General features: G+C 40.8%; 1 protein-coding gene across 6 annotated transcripts in view; it reads left to right on the forward strand.

Annotated features, from left to right (window-relative positions):
- Nucleotides 1-9,040, forward strand: part of CDK14 (cyclin dependent kinase 14) — a 314,718-nt gene extending 305,678 nt beyond the window's left edge. For all 6 annotated transcript variants that reach the window (XM_085573088.1, XM_085573092.1, XM_085573090.1 and 3 more), the window contains one exon: nt 4,838-9,040. The gene's annotated coding sequence lies outside the window, so the exon portion shown is untranslated. The remainder of the gene's footprint in view (nt 1-4,837) is intronic.
- The last annotated feature ends 16,767 nt before the right edge of the window (nt 9,041-25,807 follow it).

Below are 25,807 nucleotides of genomic sequence, written 5' to 3' on the forward strand. Positions count from 1 at the left end.
TGAGCAAATTAGGTGTCAATGGGGTGCCTTCGCAGGCAGTACTCTCTCTAATTAGTCTCTTGAGCCTAGTTGGTGGCAGGTATAAGATGATCTAATCAATTGGTCTGTGTCTGATGGTACGTGTAAAAATCCTAGCAGGCAGAGCTGTCTCCCACAGGTCACTCACCTGCACAGCAGGAATGCTCATTTTCATTTTTCATCTCTTCCATCACATGATGCTGACAGTTGGTTTTAAGGAAATTGAATCCAAAAAATATCTAGTTCATAGGGCATGTAGGTCAAAATAAAGTTGCATTATGGGTATTGGTGATCCAATTAATTAATATTTATAGCAACAAGTTGCACGTAGATCTTATCTGAGTGCAAATAGTATTGCTAATGTTTGGTTGGGTTTTTAAAATTATTTCTCTAACAAAAGTAGGAATAAAAGGTTTGGGGAAAATCACCTGTTAATACTGTACTTTTTTTTTTCAGAAAGGATGAACAGTATCTATGGTGTCTGCATGTGTGGTGGAGGGAGAAGCAGAAAGAGTATTATTGTTGATGATCTTAAATAGCTCCATGTTTTAGCTCATAAAGAATACAGTATCTCCAGTTGTCAGCTCACATTTTTATTTTAAAACTGGAATACTCTTACAATACTGCTGCATCAGCTGCCACATAAATAGACCTGCACTCTTGAGTGTGCTTTGCATGCTAAAGACTGCAGGAGCACAGCTCCACCCGATGTGATAATTTATACAGAAATTAAAAAGTATGTAGACAAGGATGCTGATGCTGCCAAAAGGAACATGTATTGAACTGGTATTTTTACAGGACAGGACATTCTTTCACTAATTAAAATAAATAAAAATATTTGGGATTTAATCATCTTCCTCTGCCTCATGTCTTGAGAGTATGATTAATGTTTAAATTATAGGCTTTGGTAGAGAACCACTGTTACATCAACAGCTACTGCATTCTGAAGTTGGCCTCTGCTGTTTTTAAGGTGGATTAACACTCTGTCTTGTTAGGGGTCTGGACAAATAGAATGTATGCAGCAGAAGTTTCCTCTAGGTAACAAAGATAGAAATGAGTCACTTCATGTAGATCACTTAATATTTCAAGTACATCATTAACTTACTTGTAGAAAGCTATAAGGCTTAGTAGAGATGTCATAAAAACCAGAAGTACCAGGATCTATAGTGAAAAAAGTTCATTTTTAAGGCAGTCTTGAATGTTTTGGGGTTTGTTGTTTCTTGTTTGTTTGGGGTTTGTTGTTTTGGTTTGATTTTTAAGGAGATATGAAAGAACCCTATTTGCTCTTGGGAAATCACAAGTGTAAATGTTCCATTTAACAATTTACAATTTTATAAGCAAAGCTGTGACCAGAGGCCATAAACATAATTTGCCAAGTCACCAGGCAAAACTTTGATTTGTATGACGAGGGAAATGTATAAATTCTAAGCAAGAATATTTCTAAAATACAACTTTAAAAATGCAAACATGGAATACAAAGCCATCTGGGAACTGAATGGCAACACTGTGTAGAGGGCCCTGCCGTGGGTCTTTGTTGTGTGAACAACTGATGTTTCATTTCAAGAGTCACTCTGAAGAAAAAATGTTTTTTTAATAAAAAGATTGGTTCACAGCAGTCTAAAATTTTCTGTGTTTTTTATTGTAGATTTTCTGCTGTGGATAAAGAGATGCTCCCCTCTTTCTCCAGTTTAGGAGAGTTGTCTGTTTGATGTCTCATTTTAAACAAAATTAAATGTGAAGTGTAAGTGCACAGTGATTACAGCACTCCTCTGACAAGTGGCAAATCTGTGTTCAGCACATGAGAAAGCTGGCAGTCCATGACAGCTTTCTGAGGCAGGGGAAGGGACTTCACCCATTGACTCCACTTTTGAATTGACAATACACATTCCGAGAATTAGGGATTCAGATGCAAACATTATCTATACCTAACCACCACACTTTTTGTGTCATGTAAGGATTTCATACTCAGGAGAAACACCTCGGCAGGCAGAGCTGGGGGTTCAGCCTCAGAACATCCTGCTCATTCTGGCACTGGTGTGAGCAGTGGGTCATGCAGGCTGGCTTCCCAAAGCAGGCGTGTTGCACATTTCAACACTGCAGACAGACTGAGACTATCATACTGTTCCCTGCTTCCAGCTGTACTGTGTCTTCTAGCTTTCCCCAGCCAGAACCATTAGTGAAATGTGGCATCAAATAATGTTCTTTTCCAGTAATCTAATCTAAATGTGGAGCCTGTGCAGAAGGTGGAGGGTGGTGTTGCCCACCATACACAGTTGCTAAGCTTCACAAGAAACCAGTTACAGCCCTGGCATGGCAGGATCCAGCAAAGCTGGAGCTGGTAAAGTTGTGATCTTAAAACTGTGATCTGCTTTATACTGAGCCAGGGCAGGAAACCTGTAGCTCCTGCTACCCTTTCTTAGTAGAATACTGCAGTGTTCTGCCTGCAGTGTGCATTGGTGCTGGCAGTAGTCCAGTGTGCAAAGATTTTTTTTTTTTCCCCATGTGTTATATGGTAGCAGCTCTCAGTTTATTAATTTCTAAAGAATCTCATAATATTCTAGGGCTTGATTCTGGAAGTGCTAAGCTTCTAATGAAGGTATTCCCCATTCCACAAGCTCAGGCCCTGGCCTGGAGAATGTCATCAGCTTTGCCTACAAAACCAAACCTGAAACCAGACAATGTAGTGGTTTTAGTGGGAAATTGTAGCATTATCCTAGGAGAAGTGTGATACTTACCTCATTTACATACTGTCCTGAGGCCCAGTGCTAGAAAGGAAAAGTTCTCTGTAATGAAATTGTAGTTATTCTCAAATGAGCAATGACCCTCTGAGCAATTTGATAACTACTGGAAAAACATGCATCCAGAGACTTTGCTACCCTTATAATTTTATTACCTGTCTCAGATGTCCCTGCTGCTTATGTCAGTCTCTGGAACTCCAGTAATTTGAGCTTAGCCTGAAATCAGACCAGCTATTCTGGATCTGGGCAGATGTAGATTCCAAATTGCAAGCCTGTTTTCCACAACTGGAGTGTAGGTGGCAGTGGGGGGCAAACGCAACCTCAGAATTGGAAGAAGCTTTGGGAGTTTAGTTGCTTCTTTCCAAGAAGGAGTTCCCAAAAGAACACCGCTGAAAAGTGCTCATGAATGAAGGGAAATCTGGAATTTGGGGAATATTATCACTGGTGTTTCATCACTGAGCAATTGTGAATCTCTGCATGTTCCAAACACTGCTTTTCTTTTTAAGCTTTTGAAGGTAAACTAAATGCATCAGCTCAAATGTATTTATTGAAACAAGATTTATCGGCATTTCAGCCAAGCTTCTAGACATTGGGGAAAGTGGGACTTTCATGCAGAATAGACACATTTAGGAAACAGCCCAAGAAGGACTCTAGAGGTGGTAGACAAAGCTCCAAGAGGGCCCAAGATGCTTAAGAACAGGATTTCATTCATCCAATTCAGGTATTCTGGTGCTTAAAGAATAGAAGAAGAGCTCTCAAGCATCATGACAGGAAACCTGGAAATTACAGAAGTTAAGATATTGCATAGACATTGGTGTGTTTTGTTGAAAGCCACAGTTAAAGTGCTTTGCTTGAAACTGCAGTTCAAAACTGATGTCTTGTTTTTCTCCTGCTTTTGAGGACTAGACTAGATTCACTGGCACCTGCATCCAGTTTGATTTAAATAGTTTTAGGACATGCTAATACAAACCAGTTCCATGCTCAATGAATATTTCAGCATTCTTTTTTTAAGGGATGAAATTCCTTCACATCTGACTGTCTTCCTGCAACAGCATTTTAAAAATATATCAGGTCTGTAGTTCTAGTATTGGAGAACTTAATAAATATATTTTCAGAATTTCTCAGAAAGTCTCTCTTTATTACTTGACATAGAATTCTACTTGGAAATGTATTAAGAGTTAAGTATGTTAATTATAAGATCCTTTCAGTGGCTTCAGTTCATCCAGTTCATCTAGCCTTCATTCAGGCTTCACGCGGCTCTTGCAGTTTCTGGATACTTTGTTTTCCTGTCCCACATTCTCAGCCTGCCTTCTGTTTTGTGAAAACCTCAAAAACATCAGGATACCTTTGTGCAAGTCCAGCCATTGCTTTGAGCTTCTTTATCAGTAGAATGAAAGACAATATAAGTGAAGCCATTGACAGTGTTTATTTTTGTATTTGAAATGAGAGTTTGCAATAATCTGCCTGGTAATAGAAATACACTGAAATAAAGGTAAATGCATTTAGACACAGCACACCAAGAAGCTTCATAACTTGGTTATATTTGCAGAAATGTTTCTGATTTGTCTCGGGGTGCCCCAAACAACTCTCCAGAAGGAAAACTGAGCAGACCTTTTAAAAAACTAGCTACAAGCATTGTTATGGAGGAGATCATAGTGAGAAAGGGGGCAAAAAAAGAAAGGGGCAAAAAAAGCTTGTAAACTCCTGAAGCTCTGCCAGCATTTTTAGCAATCTTCCTTTGCATTCAGGGAGTGTGACCACCTTTAGAAGACATGACTGATTATGGCTGTCTATAATTTCTATGGAGAATGTCAGTACTAATGGTACATGTAAAGATTAGCTCTCGGGGCACAGACACATGAATATAGATTAATATATTTCACTTAGGCGACCACCCTGAAAACATTGGTGTTTTAAGTGCATTTTCCTGAGGTACCAGTTCTAAACATGCTTTGGAAGTCTGCCCTTTACTCTAAGCTGGCATCTTCATAACTGGCTTTGGCCTAACCTATCTCTTACCAAGTGAAAAAAAAAAAATGTAATTCATGAGGCTTATTATAATTTATATTGTTTCCTTACAGGACTAAATTTACCAGGTTGGAGGAGGGAAACAAAAACCTAATGAGGAGGCCAACACCAGGAAGGAACCACAGCCTGTTTCCTTTCTGTCTCTGTGGTGGATTTCATTCAAAAGAAAACTGAAGCTGGCAAGACCCTCTTTTTCCCTGCAATTTCTTTAAAACCTTGCACGCATTTGGATACCTTGTGATTTCAGAGAACTATGTGAAGATTAAGCTTTTGCTTACTGATACATGGCATGTACTCTTTCAGTCTTTTGTGTTTGATTTTGTTTGATTTTCCACTGCAGCGCTGCATCTTTGTAAGGATTTTTATGCTTTCACCAGCAATGTCTTAAATACTTTCAGACAACACATTTGGTGTTCACACTTCTTCAGTAACAACTGTACAAAAAGAGCCAACAGTGGCATAAAAGACTGTGTGTTTTCTTTGAGGGTTGTGCATAGTTTGCAACCAATGGGAAGACTATTTCTTCCCAGGGCAAGACCAACTTGTCTGATCAGCTTGCCACAATTGCAGCACTTGCCACTCTTTCTCAAGTGTTGCTGGGTTATTTCTTTTTTCACTATCCCCTCAGACCACTCATATCCATTTGAAAACATGGCAATAACTGCATGTTTACTTAAGTACTCTAAATTTGGTTACTCTGCTTAGGCTATGTAGCATGCCAGTTTTCAAAATCGGCCTGTGAGAAGGACAAAGCAAAAATTATGAGATGTATGCAGCTGACAGATACTCGGTGAGTTCCTTATGGTTTTATTCTCTTCAAGAATGTATCTTTCTTTTTTTATGGGTCTTGGCTAACATCTCTATATCTTTCCTCACACTAGTTACTTTTTGGAATATTTTCTTGAAAACAGAGATGATGAAACTGTTCTGTTTAATTCAAGGCAGATACTGAGGTACACAAAAACTTCCTTTAAATGAGCCATTAAATCTAGTTGTGTTATTTTGCCATGTACAAAGCAAGGTGGAGAATTCTCCTCATCCCAGACCTTTGCTGTTCCACACCAAAGCACTTCCTGAGTTATTTTCCATAGGTATTCTGAGCTGATTGGAAAGCACTACATCATCCTTAGTCTTTAGATAGCTTTTCTGAATAAATCATTCAAATGCAAACTTTGCAAGAAACTAAGTTGTGTGTGTGATTTTAGAAAAGGAAGCCCCTGTTACATTTTGGTTGGGGAGAGCATTGTGTTCAGGGGTGTGGAAAAGCTGCCCTGTTTACAATTTTGCATTCAGAGAGGGCAGGGTATGGTGCAAAAATCACTGTTGAGTTATAGTCCTGCTCGGACAGAAGCACTTGCTAGGCAATATTATTCTACACATTATTTTGACATCCTTTGCTTGCTGGATGCATTGAATTACATTTTAAGGAAGTATGGTAATGCTTCAGTTAGCTTTCAGTGTTTAAAAGGAAGGGAAAAGGATTTGTGCTACTACCATCTTATTAAACTCCAGCAGTGTTTAATAAGAAAAAGACACCAAATAAGGCAAATCCTTGAATGCACAAGCAGCTACAAAAGATCTCTTAATGAACTAGGACAGGAGTCTACACTTTCAAAGAACTGAACCGTGGAAATATTCTCAATATTTGCACAGCCATTAAAAGACAATTTTCCCTACTGACATCTCTGTTTCAGGATCTGCTAAAAGCCATCTGAAAGCCACTTTCAGTCACAATCATACATGGAAATTACTACAGTTCTTCCCCTGTGTTTATAGGGGGAAAAGTGACCACTGAACTTTTGAATTTATCACACACTGAAACTGCCTTAGATGTGGTTTGTTTGGATTTCATGTTTCCTTTTTTTTGTAAGAGAAAAGTCTTTTATACATTATCTTTGCTACTTAAATTGTGTGCAGTTTGATGATTAAAATTAGCTATTTTTAGAAAAAAAAACTTGCTGCAAAATCTGAAGAAGTTTTGAAAACATAACAAAGATTTTGATTAGGAATATAAGGGTAGTTTCATAGATGCTTCTATTTGGCAGCTTAAATTTGAAGGCAAGCAATTACACTGCTCAACTAACCATCTGAAGATTTACTATAGAGTAATTCCCCAGTTATTCCCACAAGCCTAGCACATTGCAATCCATAGTGACTAATGTACAGTGTTTGTTTAAGGTATGTATGCGTGCATATGTGTGTGAACACACGTGTGTGCATGAGATTATCCTCTCTATCCCATTCCCACTTCTAAGCAGCCACTGAAATAAAGTTGATCCAAAAATCTTCAAACTCAATTAACTGCCTGAATGAAAGTTCATCAATATCTAGGCTTCTAAATAGCAACTTAATCTTAAGCACTAATGAAGTTATCTCACCTACTGATCATTAAGGAGTGACCTACTTTCCGGGCACTCCAACTGCCTGTGGTGGCTTGGTTTTGCTGCTCTCCCGTGGAGGCTGTGGGCCATGGGGACGTTCTTCTGGCACAAAGGCAACCATCAGCAGGATGGCGCTTTTCATATGAGCACTGCAAATTAATCTTCTGTAATATCAAATCTGCCGGGAAATACCAAGGGTTTTTTTGAGATAGTAGAAGCTCCTTTGCCCAGGGAACTAAAAGTTGACACTACAGCCTTATTTCACTCTTCCTTCCATCAGAGCCCTTACCTACATGGTTAGCTCAACATCCATCAGTAAGGACCCCCAGAGAGCTGCCCACCTCTCCAGCTGTTTTCACCACAGCTCTTCTCAGTGTTGCAGAATGGACTGTTTAAACCCTATCAATGCTCTTGAGACAGCTTCAGCAAAGATCAGTAGTGATCTTTTTCTCTCATCCTTCTAAAATCAGTTCCCCAAAGAAAAAGACACAAGAAGTAGCCCAGCCTTCCAGATGTGGGTGCCTGGAATGTGATGTTTCACATTGTCAATGTTGTCACGTTCTTGAAGTCAAAAGTTGGCTTCAGTGACAGTCCTGGAGAAACTGTAAAATTTGCTCAGTCAGTAGCCAGCAGCAGCTTAAGTTGCATTTTCCTACCACTTGGCTGAGATCCAGTAGATCTGTCCTGGTGATACTTGAGAGAATGTGGCTTTGCTGCAAAATGGGAGAGCAGCAACAGGCCAGCAGGTATTGCAGGCAGACAAAAGTGGGAGGGCATGTTCTAACTCTCAGTAGGATCTAATATTAAGTGAATGGGGAAGGGAAGATGGTGATAGATATGGTCTGCATGATACAGAGAGTCCTTACAAGTTCAAGTTCACAGAATCTAAATTATAAATCAACCAGCTGGAAATTGCTCAGTCTTCTTTCATGCTGAGTTCAGATCAACTCAAATCCACACCCAGCAGGCACTACCCCGGACAGGACACTCCAATAGTTCTGACATTACATTACTGTATGGGGTCCTACATCAGTTGGGTCCTTTTAATTCTCACTCTTACTTTTTTTAATCAGAACCATAGCTTAGGACAAGTCGTCAGTACAACAGTGAAAATTCAATCTGCAGTAGACAGAGGCACAGGGGATTTTGCTTTCTCTTTGGTGCATAGAGGTTCTGTACTTCAGGCTCCTGGGAAGAGAAGGCAAGATAAATAAATATATACCCTGTGGGTTGGTGGTTTATGTACACCCCGTGTCAGTGCACACAACCAAATGTGTAATCAAAGCTCAATATATGAATATACTGAAAGATGAATATACAAAATAATAATCTGTGAATATTACTGGGTTTGTAATCTTTGTTATATAAAAGGTTTAGGCTGTACAGACTAAGGATTAAAATGCTGATACCCCCTACAAACAGAAGTAGGTTGTATTACTGAGCATTACAATACTCTCCCCTACCAGCATTTAGGTGGAGTGACTGTATGTTACTGCCTTGCATTTTTCACATAAGCAAAAAATCTAAAAGTAAAGGATGCACTAATAATTCCCATCCTCCAAAATGAATTTCCATGGTGCTGCATACAAAATTCCTGCTTGCCAGCTTCTATGCGGATTTTTGTATGGTGCACTAAGAGGTATTCTTTTTTTAACAAATAAAAAAAGGGAGGGCTGGTACATGAAAACAATGTTAATGTAATTAAATATATATATACTTCAGAAGAACAGCATCGTAAGCAGTACAGTAAAATAAATGTCGCATTATTTGTTACACCTTGTAATTTGTCTGTATTATGAAAGATGTAATGGTTTGTCAGCTGTAACTGTTGTTTTCTTGTAACATCATATTGAATAAAGTGTAGCAGAATCTCTCTTCTCCTTTGTATATGTGATCTAGACCTAACCCAAGGAATAAAGCCTTTCTTTTCCTCTTTGTTCTCCAAAAACCAAACAAGGAAATGGTTGTAAACAAGAGATTTTTAAGGAATGAAAAATACTTGGGAGCAGGCAGACACTAGACAGTAATATGTTGAAAAGATTAGGCACTGATTCAGTCAAACATGAGCTTCATCAAAACTACAAGGTAGTGCTGACTAGACAGGGCAAGATTCTTCACATTTCTGTCTGTAGTAGTACGTTAATGGTTTGCTGTCTCTTTCCATTTTGTTATATATGTGACAAGGGACCTCTTTACAGCACACTGGAATTTAACCAAAGTAGCAGAAAAGCCAGTATTCTGGAAAAAACAAAAACAAAACCAACAACAACAACAAAACAAACAAACAAACAAACAAACAAACAAACAAAAACAAACACCACAACCAAACCCCAACAGGTCTGATTTAAATACATCATCTTATATGGGATGAAGTCTGGCTTATTACAACTTCTCTTGAAATAGAAAACAGATCATTCTGGTAGAAAATCAGGCTAAACACACAATACAAATTTTTCACAACTTTGATGTGGAAGTGTGATTTATCCTTGTTCATACTTGATTATGTATTTCAGTCAGTGAATGTATGTTGCCTTGACTCTTTGTCTATTTGTGTATCATAGCATTAGATAATCAAGTGCTTGTTCACACTATATATCATCAATATGTGTGTTCAGTATTTTGTCCTTCTTTCCATTGCTTCTAGCTTTTTTTGTACCAGCATCTTGCTAGAACTTATTTTTAGACAATGAATGCTAAATCAATGCAGTTTTCATAGACTTTGTTAGAATACTAGCCTGAAATGTTAGAATATGCTGTTTTAGCAAATACAAGAGTCTATGGAAGTAATTTTGATGGGGGATGGGGGATGGCTGGAGAGCAAGTGGTCGTACTGTGTAGGCTGATAGGGCAGCAGCACTAGCCTAGAATATGAATAATGGAAGGCCTAGATTATAGTCCTGGCTCCAGCTGATTAGAAATATTTGAAGATAAAAGGGTCTTCCTTGGAGCTAGCACAATATAAGCTTGAATGTGGGTCTTCAGCGCCTCAGGTTTTATCCAGTAGAAGAATGTTCTGGCCCCATTCTGATTTCAGAATACTTCAGGAGAAGAATCCTCATTTTCAGTCTAGAAAGGTACTGCAGAATGACATCAGCTGCACCCAGAGGGCACTGCACAAAAACAAAGAAAACACATATATATGTTCATCTGTTTATATTTTACCCTCCATTCTCACTGGCTAGGACAGGTTTAGGAAGGTGTTGCCTTTTTATAGTCTAGATGAATAATTTGTAATCCTGACTCATTACCTGTATGGCAACTTTAACCTACAAATCCCTCTAATACAAATGAGGACCAAGAATTATTACCTAAAAAGGTTTGTATGTTTGAACACAGGGTACCAGGAAGTATGTTCAGAGTCAGCCTTTAATTATGTAGTATAATCCTTAAAGCTGTCTCCTGACCCCCTTGGCTGCACTCCTAGCCTGTTTAGCCCCAAGGTTTTCTTCCTAAGTTAGCCTGGCTGCTATGTCAAAGCAAGAGATGCATTTAGCTAGAATAGCAGCCACCCCTCCCCCAAGAAAAGAAAAACCAGAGGGAAGGTGTTGGAGCAACACTGTGCCACTGGGTTAACACATGCAGCTTCCCAATAATGCCTCTTCTTGTAAACCTCTGCAAAGTAAACCCTACAGCAATGGAAGGGCTTGCTGCTACCAGTGGGGGGTGGTATTATGGACATTAGATTTGAGAGGCTTATATAGCACATGGGTGAGGATAAAGGGATACAAATCAGAGAGAAAAAAAAAACAACAAACCAACTGAAGAGAGTTAAAAAAAATATCAGGGCCAAGTATTTACTGTTCATTTCCCTTGCGAGTGGTGTTATATATTGTCTGCAGTGAGTCATGCTGAGAGCGAGCCAGGTACAATAATAGCTGAGAGCAGTCCTGCAGCCCCTTCGTTATTGCTTCTGCCCGCTGATACCAAGTTGGGTAAAAGAAAGTGATTCCAGAAATGTTCCTTTTTTTTTTTTTCCCTTTCTCTTGTTTCCCACAGGACCCAGTAGTGATTGCTGGGGCTGTGCTACTTTGAAAGAACTGCTATATTAAAATCAAACATTTTTAAATTAATTTTTCACGGACCCCGTATGGTGATTCACAAAAAAGACATAACAGCTCTGTTCTACCAGTTATTGCTAGTGCTGTATATCCCAGTAAAGTCTTGACGCCTAAAGAGATTTATAATATTATAGAAATATTTCATCCTCATCATTCAACTAGAATTAGGACTGTAGTTGTAAGTGTCACAAGGGTAGTATCTTTACAATCCAGCTAACTATAAATTTGTTCCCAGCTTTCACCTGAGGAGCTCAGAGATATTCATGCATCAAAGAAATGAGCTGTATACACAGCTCTGGAATATACCATACAGGTGTAAAGATCTTTTTGTAGAATAAAAAAAAAACACACCCCAAAACCCAACTACACCCCAAAACCACAACTACAGATTCAGTTTTTTATTTTCCAAACTGCATGGGCAAAAACACCTGAAAGAGTATTTCACTTGGTGTTTGGTAAAGACTGAACATTGAAGATACTTTTTTAGAACAGTTTCTTGCAACAACGAAGTGTAATTTCTGTATTCAAATTAAGTCCAGTTTCAAAGTACAGACAACTCCAAAGACATGCCAAATTGTTGTGCTCTAACAGGACTGTAAAGAGTTGTTCATTGATCAAATTCCCGGCATCATGTCAATATGGAGCAGGAGAAACCGCATGTACCAGCATTCGCTGGGAAATACTGTAAACACGAACTGCCACTTGTCTGCATCAGGAAACACAACTTTCAGAGACCATCTCAGATGTTCTTCTATAATATCTTTTTTTTTTTTTTCTGTAACACACAATATAGCAAAGGAGAAGTGAGTTTCTTCGTGGAAGGTTGTACTCTACAGCACAATTTACAGTAACCCCACACAAGGTCATTTGGAACACAACTGCCTCCTTGGGGGGGATGTGAATCATGGAAGAGCTGGTCTCCCACATCCCACTAGGTTCTCTCCAAAAATGTCTGTTTGCATCTGGGCAATGTATGTGTTTTCACTGCTGGCTGTTTAATTTTTGACTAATGTGGAGTGACTAATGTGGAATAGCAGGAACCTGCAATTTTGAGAGCAGCTCCCTTAGTGGGCAGAAGTACCCCACTCTTCTGCCAGGCCACAGACAGCAGCAAGTGAGCAGAATGAGGATTGCTCTGTGGCTTCAGCCACTCTTCCAAGCCCTTCTGTTCTTCTTGGATACATCTGTTGGTGCATCAGGACTGGAGGTGGAAGAAGTAGGAGAGAGGGCATGAGACAGATATATGTGCTTCTGGGGGCAAGGTCATGAACCTGGCAGTGGTTAGGATATGGTCAAAGCAAGTTCCCATCTTTTAGAAAATTCCCTTGTTTTAGAAATTTCCAACATGTTCACCCTACTGCTAGCTGGGCCTTTCTTTTATGACCCACACATGAGAAAGAGGCATTTGGATATCCTTTCCCCAAGCACTTGCAGTTTAGATTTAGGACAACCAATTGATCAAAGGTAAGGGGAGAATCTCAGAGGGTTTCAGATGAGCCCTTACAAGCCCCTAAATATGAGGAAGTGTACTATATATTCACCACCTGTAATAACACAGAGCTTTGAACACCCCAGGGTGTTTCTGCAGTGTTAGCCGGCAGGGTTCCCTATGACAGCACTGCCAAAGTAAACAATACCCAGTTTTTGGGAGAGAATGCTCGTGACAAACCCCAGTTTGGCAGTAGTGCCAGGTGGGCTGAATGAGTCACCAGTTTAACCAGGGGAAGAAGAAAGGAGCCAGGGCCTGGGAATAACATCAGCTCTTACTGGAGGCCTGACGAGACCGAAGCCAAAGCAACTGTGTCCCCTGCTCCTTGTCAGTGCTGCCTGAGAAACACCAAACCACCAGCGGCTCACTCAGTGGGATCCCCCAGCCCCTTCTCCCACTGGTCGTGTTAGCTCTACAGGAAGTTCATGGTGAGAAACCACAGCACCCTTCTAAACACTGGGCCCGGTGATTCCCGCACCTGCAAGTCAAGCTGCTGAGCCGCTTTGCACCGAAATGTTTTGACTGTAGAAATCTGTCTGGTAAGAGGGAGTGCCAGGAAGGAACAAGGAGCACATTCAGGCGCTGGCTGTGCTGACACCACTGAGATGCCCGGTGTGCGCAGACAAGCTTTCCTTGCCCACAGGCGTCGCGGACACGGGGAGGGCGGCGGGAGGCCAGGCCCGGCCAGAAGCAGCGTTCAGGGCAGTCCCGCGGAGGGGAAGCTCCGTGCTGCCGCTGCCCGGCTCCGCACGGCGCCCGAGGCAGCACCGGGACCCCCAGGGTCCGCCCCAGGGCGGGAAGGGCCGGGCCGGGCCCGGGAAGGGCCGGGCTGTGTCTGCGCCCGCCGGGAAGCGGGGACCTGTGGCGCCAAGGCGAGGGGAAAGCCGCTGCGGAGCGGGCGCAGCGGAGCCGCGGAGCAGCGGACGCCGAGCCGGGCTGGGTGCGGCCGCCGCTGGGCTTGGCGCGGCGGGGCAGCCGCGCTGCCACGAGAGGCGGGGCCGGGGAGGGTCAGGCTTCTCGCTGATTTTCCGGAGGTGTTGGAAATGCCGCTACGAATGGGGGCTGGGAGGTCTGCTCCCCGCTCTCAGGCACAGCTCCGGGCTGTCGGCAGGGTGGGTGCTGGGACCAGCCAGCCCTCCGCTTTCCTCACGGTGTCCCAGGCGGCCCCAGCCTGGCCCTCAGCACTGCTCCTGCCGCCGCCATCCCGCCGCCCCTGGAGCCACTGGAGACTTCCCTCCCGACTCGCCTCTTTCCCATAGCCTGCTGGTTTCACGGCAACATAGAACGCCTAGGCTGGAAGTGGCCTTGGAGATCCTCCTCTGGCCGTCGGCAGGGACTTCTTCCACTAGACCAGGTGGCTCAAAGCTCCATCGATCCTGGTGTCGAACACTTTCCGGGATGGGGCAGCTCCAGCTTTTCTGTGCAGCCTGTTTCACCATCTTAGCACATCTGAGAACACTTTGCTACATCCATCAGTTCATGTGCAACACCTTCAATCTTGTGTACTGTATTGCCTTATATCCCTAACCTGCCTTGAGGTAGATCCATGCAGCAGCTCGTCCAGCAACAGGGCTTTGGACTGTTGTGTGAATACCTGAAGATGGAACTGGAGTTTGTCATCAGTAAAACACCGTATCAAACTCATACGTGCCCCAGATGCTGATCTTTTATTAATTTCTTCAATACAGAAAGAGGAAAAAAATGCAACCAAGTTCTTTAAAGATATCTCTGGAGCCTGAGTTAGAGAAAATGGCCTTAGGTGGATTTTTTTTTTTTTTTTTTTTTTTTTTTTTTTTTTTTTTTTTTTAACGTGGACATTTACTACAAAGAGAGAAAGAAAATGTGTTGTTTAATCTCTCTTGAATTTCTGCCTGGTTTATTTTCACACATATGATCTCTTTTGTTCTCTGGTATTAATCAGCTAAACAACTGATTAACAGATGATCAGACTGTACTGTTCCAATCTGCAGGATGTGGTGCAAGGGAAAAATGGGGAAATTTACATTGACTGTTTTTCTTTCATACCTTAGTACTACACTGTCCCAACAAAGAAATCGGGGTTGTAGCAGCATACACACTTTTTTTTCCCAATTGTCCCGCAGCACCTACACAAATCCCCCAGAGCTCTCCCTGCACCTTCTTTCAATTAAATTGCTTTTCTTAATCTGGGACTGTTTGATTAGAGCTGGTTGGAAGTTTTTCATAACAAAGCAAGGTTATTCAGCAGCTTTGAAACCTACTGATTTATCAGGAGAAAAAGACTTATCTTTCAATTAACTTGCTTCACCTGCGGAGTGCCAGGATCTCAGGTTTCTCAGCCCTGTGACAGGATTCTATTTGAATGCCTATGGGACTGGAGACCTCAGGGATTTTTGGGTTTTTGCCACAGAGCCGGGAGCCAGTGCAATTCTTCAGTGTGTGCAGCTATGGGACACTGCAGATGCCAGAAATCATTGACTATTTTGGTTTCAGACCCCATGGATTTATGTCATTAAACTCTCCAAACTGCCATCTCCAGATATTTCAGTATTTCAGTTTAGACACCATATTTCCATGTTAATGGTTTTGCTTTTAGTGTCTCTAGAAAACATTTTGCCATGATAGAACAAATTACTGATCATCATTAGCAATGAAACCTGCCAAGAGGGAATAACAAGCTACACTGGTAGGACGAGGCACTTGGTAAATTTGGACTACCACTAAGAAAATAATGACTCATTAATAGCTCATCCTACCATTTAGGCAGGGGAGATCTGGTTTTAATCTGGTTTGAAATCTGTTTGAATCCTAGAAACCCTGAAATAATATATTTTTTTGTCTTTTTGCATTGATTTCAGTAGCATTAGGACTTTGTCCACGATGGCTTGCTGAGATAGACACAGCAGTTTAAACACAGATTGGAGCTGTGTCTATATTCCATTTTGTGAATGTTGATGGCTTATGCAAGTAGGAAGTCAACCTTAATAGCCTTATAATTTGTTAATTGTACAAGTTGCCATAGCTACACAATTTACCAATGGAAAAATTTACGTATTTTCTGTTTCAACATATTTTCAGATTTTACTGGTACCATTGTTTCCCATTGTTTCACAGTTCTCTTTTTTTACCTTGAGGTGATGACATTGTTTTTAATCTGCTATAAATATAGATATATGCATTTCTGGGAAAAAGGAATGTGATTGTCTAAGTACTGCAGTTCAAAAAAAAAAAGTAATCCAAACTCTTCTTTATGCTTGGTACTACATCATTTGAAACAGCACACTATCTCAAGATCTGAGGACAGAAACTGCATCACAGTGGAAAGATTAAAATCTTAACTTTCATTAGCATAAAGGTCCCATTTGTTGTTTTGGCAAAATCAACAGATACTAGGCTTAAAACCTGTTCTCATTACAGGAATGTAATGTGTAACTTCAGTACCAAAGGGAAAAAAAGTGCCCTCTGTAGGAGGTCATTACTTAACAAAGATGTATTTCCATTCCGTTAATTGTTGTGCTAAGAAACCTTTAATGGAAAAGACACTGAAGTAGGACATAGAGGTTAAAGTGAAGTCATTCACATTTTATTTTGTTTGTACTCAGAATTAGTTGCAGCCTTTGCTTTCTGCTGTGATTTGTCTCTAATCAGCATTCCCACTGTTCTGAAAAATTTGAATTCTAAGTTGATACAGGAGATGCATATTAACAGATCTCCGCTCTCCTCCTGTGAGGGCAATTTATGCAAAGTAAGTTTAGGGGCTCTGGGATTTAAAGTTTACTGACTTTTGTCTGTGGGAACTGGAATGCCACTTTGCACGTGGTGGAATTACCTGCCTTAAGGGGGATTGTTAGCACATGAATCAAAACTGATGTAGAACATCTCAAACAAAAGGATTAGACAATAGCTGAGACAAACCAAGATGCATTTGAAATCAGCTCAAGTTAAATTAGGTGCTTTTTAGTCTAATACTGCTCTTAAGTATAATGTTGAACACTGGCTGTGAGAATAGGCTGATTCTTGTTTTACTACAGAGAAGATGCCATCTATTTATCCTTGAAAAGTCTTTACCCATGGAAATGGTACTTGCTCAGCTGTATGTGCTTCGTTCATAAAGGCAGAGCACACTATTCCTCCGTGCCACAGTCCATAGTGATTTTCCTTTGATTATGTGCATAACACTTTGAGGAATGAGACAATTGTGCACACATATTTTCTTGTAGTTTTATATTGAAAAGGAGTGGGGTTTTTTTTCAGATGCTCCAGAGTTACATTCTGCTCCTACTTAGAAACATTTGCAGTAGCAGCCTCAATATGTTGTTTGTCCTTGAGAATCCTGCTACAAAGGCACCCATACCTAAACTCAGATCCAATGCTCTGAGATGTGGGATATTGCAAATTCTGTGTTGTATCACTTCCAGACTTTGCAGGAAAGCTTAGAACATCAGTGGACTAAATGCTATTCAGTTTGATGACAAATGAAAAAGATTATTTCTGGTATAAGGAAAAAAAAACAGGCAGGTCTGCAGGGTGCTTCCTGCTGTGGCCCCACCTGGCACATCAATCTCAGTTTGCAAATTCTCCCTTTGGGTGTAAAGAGGCCTAGCATGCTTTGGGTAAAAGGGCCTAACATGCTGCCTACCTCCATCTCCAAACCTGGAATTATAGGAATCCGAGAGAGATTTGACCAATTCTGATCCTACTTAAATGGGAACTTAATCAGAGTTTGGCCCCTAAATGTAGCGAAGGTGCAGAGTTTACTGTGAAGAGGGTGCCCCATGTTTGTTGTTAAAAAGGACTGGTTGGATGTCATTCAATAGATGCCAGTTGCCCATCACACTGTTCTATCACTCTCCTCCTCCTCAGCACTGGGATGGAGAAAATTAGATGGAAAAAAATCATGGGTCACATTAAAGGCAGTTTAATAAAGCAAAAACAAAGGCCATGCAGAGATGCAAAGGAAAACAAAATTTATTCTCTACTTCTCATCAGTGTTCAGACACTTCCCAGGAAGCAGGGCTTCAGTGTGCCTAGCATCTCTTCTGGAAGACAAATATTGTATTGACAAATGCCCTCCTGTTCTCTTGGCTTTTATTTTGAGCAGATGCCAAATGGTATGGAATATCCCTTTGGTCAGTTGGAGTCAGCTGTCAAGGCTGTGTTGCTTCCCAACTTCTTGCCTGCTTCCAGCCCATTCTAGGAGGCAGACTGTTGGAGAGGCAGAACAGATCTGTGCCAGCACTGTCTGCAGTAGCCAAAGAGTGTTCATCAGCACCTCACTAGATACTGATACAAAGCACAGCACTGTCAGGGCTGCTCTGGGGAAAATGGGCTCCATCTCAGTCACACCAAATAACTGGGCAGCAGTTTTACTCTGGGCAACAGCTTTTGGAACTAGAAATGCTGAGGAACCAGACTAATGTTCTCAGCAAAGAACTAGCAATACTTCTTATTTTAACTGGATCTGCATGAATAACTGGTTCTATTTGGAGAAAAACTATGCTGAAAATATTTTAAAGGAAAAGGGAAAAATATTTTTGAATATACATGAAACCAGAATTTTTCAGACAGTCAGATAAGGAAGGCTTTTTTACAGGTTGCGTAAGTATTTCATATTGATCTGGGACATCGCTAAAGAGCATCAAAGCAGTGTAAAAATAAACTCATTCAGGATGGCTGGAACAATATTCACAAAATTGAGGAGGGCATATCCCTCGCTGCATTCAGTGGAGTGAACTTTGATTTTTTAGGTAAGAGAGTCCAACTGCTCCATAATCCCCAGGTTTTCCTCTCAGAAAAAAAGTCCTACCTGCCAGACTGTCCAAACGGGCAGATCAAGTGAAATTTCTGCAATTTATATTGCCTGAGAAAGTAGCTCTGCTAGATTCAAGGCTCCTGAGCAACCTGTACACCATGGGGTGGGACAGGTAAACCAGCAGAAGTGGTGGTGGTGTGCACTGCCTCGTGTCCCTGCTCCACCACCAACCCAGCCCTGCTCCCCATGTTCTGAGAGATGTAGAGCTCTCGGCCACTTGAAGGCATTGGTATTTGTGATGAAGAAAATTCACTGTGGCTGCAGAGATACAGAGGGAGCCTCTCTTGAATGCTGATGTGTCCAGCTTCATGTAACTCATGAACATTCACTGAGTAAGAAAATGGGTGATGATTATGGTCTGGGCAGCTCTCTAGGGTACTCATCTGAATTTTCCATTCTCTGCTTTCAAGTATCTTCGAAGCAAAAAAATGGAACTTGTACCACCTAGAATCAGTATCATTATAAAGAAGGTAGGAGATCCATGATTCTAAGACCCAGCTTTAAATAAGGTAGGAATAGGAGTGGATATCTACCTTCAGTCTCACCAAATGTGGTTGGTGTGGCATATGGCACTCTTTTCCCATGTTCTGTTGTTTCAGAAATTGTTTTCAAGACAGTTTGTAAGTCTTGCATGAAAAGCCAAAGCAAAAAACTATTGCAAAACCACTAAAATAATCCTTTCTACATTTTATTTCAGGTGAAACTGCTGACTAAATTTGACTTGATGTTACAAGTGTTTGCATTTTTCTGCGACTAAGTGATTCCTTGCATAGTCTGTGCTCAGCTCTGGCTTGAGCTCTGCTGTTAGTTCACACTCCTCATATGCTTTGGGAGCATTTAGGATAGCTGCTCCTTCTCTGAGCCACAACCTGCTCCACAGGGATGGGTGGACATACCAGCCATGCAGTTGCACTCACTTTCCTAGCAAAATGGTTTCCATGATAAACGCCTGAGGCTCTAAAGAAATGTGACTTCATGACTTCAGCCTTCCCTTTCCAAAACCCTCATCTAACATCTGTTGTCTATATATACGTTCTAATCTGGCAAACATTTAATTCACTCTATAATCTGTGGAAAATGTAGCAATCGATTTCTGATTAGTGTTACTAAAAGCTGTGGCTAGTTTGTTTTCACTTGGATTGTGTAAATGGCTTTTTGACAGGTCTGACTTTTGGGCAGTTCCTGGCTGAAAATGCTGTCATCAGCATTGCTTTCCCTCTGGCCTGTCAAAAGCAAGTCATCCTGTGATCAAACAGCGGTCTGCAACTATCAATATCCATTAGCTGGACTTCTTAGCTGCTGTGCACTGCTCCTTAGAATTCTAGAAGTAGAGCTGGCCAGAGGTAGATCTTCATCTTCAAAATGTAGGTCTTACGAATACACATCTTGGGGACATTTTGAGCCATGAACAATGAAACTGTATGGCTTGTACCATGGTGCTCTCCACCCACACTTAGATGTCGCATCCTGCTGGAGGATTTTTATATGTAAATTTGGGCTACCCCATCCTCTTCTCTCCTGCAAACCTGGCTTCTTATTAAAGCTTTCGGTGAAAGTGTGAACTCAGCTGGGAGGAGGGTGTCTGTCTGCTTTTCCAATTTGCATATCTCAAAGCACAAGAGAGATGGGTGATTTGGCCCTTGCCCTCTCAACAGCTGCAGCTTCAGAGAATCACAGGAGGTATTTCCAGCTCTGCTGCCTGCACTCCTCATCCAACAAATGAGCAGGTTTTCTGCCCCTCTCCCAGTGCTGCCACTTTTTCTGAACCACCCCACATGCAAGCCCTCCTTGTATCACTGTCTGTTTTTAGCTATTCCTCTATCACTGTAGGTTTCTCTGGAAGTAAAGAGGCAGCTTCCTTGTGTGGGGTAACTTTTCCATATGGAGATCCACAAGCAGGGCAGCTATGCTCCTATGAATGCCCCCAAGAACTCAGCTACCCACTGCAGAGGACTCTCAAGAGACCAAGCTAACTTGGGTGTGGAGAGCACTCAACATTTTCCAGGGTTTAGTGTGCATCATGGCTGTCTCCTGCCTCATCAAAATGGCCTTAATTTGCAGCACAAAAATTCTCTAGTCCTCCAACCCCAAACCTGGCTGCCAGTATTTAAGGAAAGAAAGCCCATAGAAATATCTCCTCTAAGTAGTCTTCCAGCTCTCAACAGTGTCCAACCAAAGAGCATCCTGCGTGAAGGTGATGGCCTGTCAAGGGACAGTGAATGCCTTCTTACTGCCCCATGAGACAGCAGCCTAGGTAAAATTGCCAGGAGGAACCATAGCAAACTAACCAGAGCATGCCTGTACCTCAGAGCCTAATTCCATACCTAGCCCTGCTGAACACACTGCTTGGCTTGGACATGCTCCTTGTCCTTTACATCCAGATATCTGAAATGTAGAAGTTTCTTCCTGTAGTGCTATGCTCATGAAAGAAACCTGGAACGTCTTATTTATTAAATAATTTTTAATTTGGGACATTAGTGAGAGTTTTTTGTAATTCTCCAACAGCTTTTTCCTGCATGATCTCTAGTTCCCTGTATTTCCCAGCTGTAGCTCACATGTGCCTCTTTATTTAGTGCCATCAGTGGATATACTTAATGAGCAGAACCTTTCTGCAGGTTTGTGCTGGATATTTCTAATTGCCAAAGTCTCTTCTTAGTGGTCTCTAATTATCTGTTTTATATAGTCACCCCGTGGATAGCAAAAGCCCATATCATACTGTAGACTAGGGATCAGTCTGGAGATCACGCAAAGACACAAACATGCTGAGAGAAAAATGAGCTGCCACCCATGTATATTTGAACTCTAATTTTGTACTTTGATATTCCCATTGTTCAGTGTTGCAGGTCTTCCTGGCAGGGATATTTCTAAATCCCACAGTCCTGGTTCTCTTGTTTTCTCTATCTGTTGTAAAGCAGAAATATTTTTGCTATAGTTAGCCCCAAGATGTATAAATAAAACTGGAAAAAAAAAAAGGAAGCAAGCCTTTAAACACTTGTGTATCTTTAATAATAGTGCTTTTGAAAGAATCAAAAAAATCTCTTTTTTTATCCCATCTACTGTGTTAGCTTTTATCTAGGTTTGTGGGTTGTTTCGCATAACCCTGTTCGCGAGCCTGCTTCAGAAAGGCCCAAATAATTGTTAATTATTTGTGCTTTATTATCAGAGGGTTACTGCACAACAAAGTACTATCACTTCATTCTCCATTGCTTTCCTCACTTCCATTTCTTCAGAAAACCAGGTACCACTATATTTCCCGCAGTCTTGCCTGTAATTCTGTCACATTTGTGCAGTATGTTGTCTCCTGAAATCTCTGTTTAGAGAAGTCCTTCTATTTAGCAGGAAGTGAACTTTGCAATAATCAGTTATGCTGCACACTGTATCTCCCCACTGCAATTCATTCCACTCTAAAGCAAGAACTAACCTACTGAGATGGTGGTTTCTGGCTGGGTTTGGGGTTATTGAGATCCTCAGGAACAATAACTTTCTGCAGTGCCTGAACCTCTGGGTGGATGAGCTATGTGCCTGGAGTCCATCAGGGAGAGTAGTAATACTGAGCTGGTTTTGCAATGCAGCCAGCACTGGAATGGACAGACAGCCTGAGGCTGGCAGTGCTCTAGGGAAGGTATGAGTATCCTCTTCAGGCTTTATTACTCAGCTGAGATTTTCAGCAAGATGGATGAGACAAAATTGATTAATCAGCTGGGGAATTCCTACTGAGGATGAAATGTGTTGAATCCCTATCACTGTGGAAATTAAGGAACTGGTGGTGAGTGTCATTCTGTAAACTATATATCAGACAACCTGCTCAGCACAGCTGATTTCTTGAGAGCCTTTTCAGCCTCAATTTCTAACTGAATCTGGGAAAGTTGCTGCTTGTTTAAATTATGCTAAAAATGATACAGTGAACATTAAGAGGCATGGCTACTGCTCGAGATGTTTCTGATTGTTTTGTAAGTCACACACTTTCGTGACTGAACTCAGAAACAAGCTGTATCTTTAAAAAGCGAGCAAACAAGAAAATTGTCCCATAAAGTAGTAGCATGGACAATCTGTTCTTAGAGATGAGACCCAACACTACTAGTCTGGGTCTGGTTTTCTTTGGAAACTAGTCTGGTTTCCAAAGAAAAGTACTAGCTCTACTCGTCCTTTGCTTTGATATAGATACTGCTCATGAAAATAGAGCTAAGGTCAGCAGCCAAAAAATGTATCTGCTTTGGATTAGCATTTTAACTCTAGACTATCAGTACTGATTGCTTTTACAGATATTTTATTAATGTTCAGGAAAAGAGGAATAGAATATAGCACACTCTTCCAAACACACATCCCCTTGTTATAAAAGCATATTATGGGAGATATTTCCGCTTAGATTTCTTTTACCAAAACAAGATTTTAATTTTAAGTGTTACAGACTATTATAGTGTATTCTGTACTGGTTTTGGTTTATTTTCCTGTTTGCCATTTATTTCATCATATTGCCTGGGACCCCAAGACACAGCCAGCCAGATCTGCTGAACACATGAATACTAAGGCAGTGGTTTCCCTAGTAACAATAACCATGTAACAGCTCTCACAACTTCCTGCCCTTCCTTACGGGATTTGTTGTGTGTTTCTCACTGGTTTAGATAGAGGAGATACCAAAATTGAGGCTGCCTAAAAGGCATTCAGGATGAGCTTACTGGAAGTGGGGAGAGTAGAACTACTGCATTTGCAAGTGGTGTTATTACAGAGTCTGGCTTTGGTTTGTTTTATGGGAATAATCCCGGGGGCATGCTCTAGCTGACTCAGAGCATGGGCTGAACAGACTCTACTACAACTCAGAATCTTACCTCAGAATGTTTTTTTTACAAATGTAACTATTGTCATAATGGATTAAGTGCAGCTTTGAGTCAGTAATCGATTAATGGAAAGCAGAGCGGGGTGACAAATACAGACCTTAAGTACGCAGCCTCAGTGCAGGACTTACTGCTAGCACTTTAGAGAAGGTGAATTAAGCAGCATTTGGGAACATGTACTTCTGGGTTCAGACAGCTAGCAGGGTTTTGTCTGACTGGCATGTGGAAGAAAAGGGGTGATTCAGTCTCTAATACATTGCAAAGTATTCCTCAAAGAAAGTAACTATTGCACTATTCAGGTGGAGGATTCTGGTAGGCATGTTACGTATTATCATTCAATGGGTTATCTTTTTAGTCTTCTAATCAACCAGCCTATTTACAGCTCACTCTAAACCAAGTGAAGAAATCTGCAGTATTAAACCCAGGAATTAAATCTGCTTCTTCAGGCATTGAAAAGCTGGATTCCTGTATTTCATTAGCCATTGTTCATATATGTATATCAAATGTTGTAGCCACTTGCACATCATTTTTTACATCAAAAATTACTTTTGCTGAAAAATAAAGGTTGGTATTATCTGTCAGTTCTCTGTAAAGCTGTATCTTAAGATTGATCTGTTCCTGAACAAGCTGAAATTATTTAGTATGTTGCTAGAAGGAAGAACTGATAAGGGCCAAACTGCAATCAGCTGTGAGTTTACTATTAAGATAATAAATGTGAACAGACACTGTGCAGAGATGCTTTCCTTTTTCCAGATATTTGACCACAATTAAATCATGACATTATCTTAAAGCTGACACATGTAACTCTAGTCATACAGATATTTACACCTAAAAATGATAAGCTTGATCCTGAGAGATGCTGGGTATACCCACCGTTGCTGCTTTTAATGACAATTATGGGTGGTTCAGAGCCTTTGGATCAGATTAAGATCATCTCAACAAATCACAGTGAGGAAGAGAGGAAATGGCTATCAGAAAACCAAAGACAGGCTAAGATTTTATCATCACACAGAGGTGAGGTGCCTCAGAGCAATATACTGATTCTCTTCTCAGGCTATATCAAATATCAGGACTGGCCAATGTTCTTTAATTCAGGGCAGCCATAGAAATAACCATGAGCACATTTGCAATTAGCACTTACACTGTCCCAGCAGTGACACTACAAAACACTATCTTCCCAGGTACTATATTTTAGGCTAGGTGTTTAAAGCAGTTTAACTGGGGTCTTCTGTAAACCAGCCGTGTTGGAATTCTTATCACCCGAAACCCACTTCAACCTGTATGCAATATGATCTTGGCAGAGAACAATACAGTTTTGTGCTCCCAGGATCACTGGCAGTAATGAAATAATGTTGTCTTCTAAGCTGAACCTAAGTTAAATCCAGTCTTGTAATAGCACATTATATTCTTAGATAGTAAGAAGGAGTTAGTAACATCTACCTTTTGATTTTACAGTTTCCCTGAAGGTACAGAGTCTTCCAAATTATTGTACACTTTTGAGATTTTTTTTCTATGCTTCTGTTTGCAGAATAAACTTTGTAATTAATACTGACTAAATAAAACCAGCAGGCTTATGTGTCTAATGGCACATGCACATCAGCAGCAATCCTAAAAACACATATGCAGATGTGTGCATTAATTCAGATGAGTGAAGGACAGGAGCATGGCTGTATTCAATGCTGAAAATAATAATCCAGTTCCTAATTATGTATATGGTTGGCTATACTGATTTAAGGCAGGATATTAATTCCATTTTCTAACTGTACATCAATGGACCTAAAGACTGTAAATTGCCAAAGCTAAATCAGATGTATAATAGAAAATTTAGAACATTTACAGTTTTGTCAAATATAAAAACATTCTTGTTTTCACAGGGGTGTAATGTGGACCTTACAGTATAACAAGAGCTATGAGTCATTTAAAAAGATGTAATATCCTTTGCATATCACAGATACTTTTCTCATGAATAAGGAACTTTTCACTGTAAGAAAACTTTTATATGACTCTCGTTTTTTTCTCAGTCTATTTCCAGGCTAAATTTACTGTAAAGAGAGAAGTTTTGCATCTGCCTATGACAGTTCTCCAGTGTATTGAGGTCAGCTTCTATTCTCCTTGGCTCTGATGCCTGCCTGTATAAACACAAATTCCATTTCCATCCTATTATTTTTCTAATCAAGGGTTTGTCATGCAAAAGAAGATCTGAGGTGACTGTGTTTTCCATTATGCAAAACATTCCATTATGATAATATCTTCAGGATAGTCTTATAAAGGTGCCCTGCCCAAAGACATCACAAATGAGCGCACTAAAATGGTAGACAAATCCTGCATAATTTGCCCTCTCATTTAACATTCAGGCCACAGAGTTCACCCTAATTTGCCATACACATTTCCTCTGACATCCTCGATCTGTACATATGGTAAAAATAAGAATTGGCAGCTTTCACTGATAGATTTCTGTTAAGTGCTTATCAA

This window comes from Lonchura striata, chromosome 2, assembly GCF_050655825.1.
Source record: "Lonchura striata isolate lonStrDom1 chromosome 2, ASM5065582v1, whole genome shotgun sequence".
Lineage (NCBI taxonomy): Eukaryota > Metazoa > Chordata > Aves > Passeriformes > Estrildidae > Lonchura > Lonchura striata.